Here is a 457-nt window from a genome sequence, read left to right as displayed (position 1 = left end):
TGCTCTGAAAGGTCACACCGCACCAGTGCTGTACTGGTGTGTACTGGGGAGCCCGCAGCACCCTGGGTTGGAGCCTGTTTGCTCATGAGTCCCACTGCAGAGGAGCGTCACGGCACTGGGGGACCTGAGCATCAGTGTGCCCCCTGTGCTGGGGCACGGGCCACGCTTGTGACCCAACTTGTGGTCCCACTCAAGCCTTTTCCACCAGGAGAACCGAAGTGGGGAGACAGGAGGAGCGTGGGGGGATGAAGTGCTGCACTGGGCCAGTCTGGTGCCACAGGCTGGTCACGGCTGTCGGTGCAATGGCCCGGGCTTGGGGGGCTTCACATTCGTTGTGCACTAGTGCAAAGGGGGGTCAGGAGCAAAGCTGGGTGATACACGGGTCTGGGGAGTGCTGAGGTTTGGGGAGACCAGACGTGCAACCGAGCGGCTTGGAGAGACCCGGGGTGCTGTTCCA

The sequence above is a fragment of the Eurypyga helias genome, unplaced genomic scaffold (genome assembly GCF_000690775.1).
Source record: "Eurypyga helias isolate BGI_N326 unplaced genomic scaffold, ASM69077v1 scaffold21172, whole genome shotgun sequence".
In the NCBI taxonomy this organism is placed as follows: domain Eukaryota; kingdom Metazoa; phylum Chordata; class Aves; order Eurypygiformes; family Eurypygidae; genus Eurypyga; species Eurypyga helias.
The sequence above is the reverse complement of the archived record's forward strand: the minus strand, read 5'-3'. Positions refer to the sequence as shown.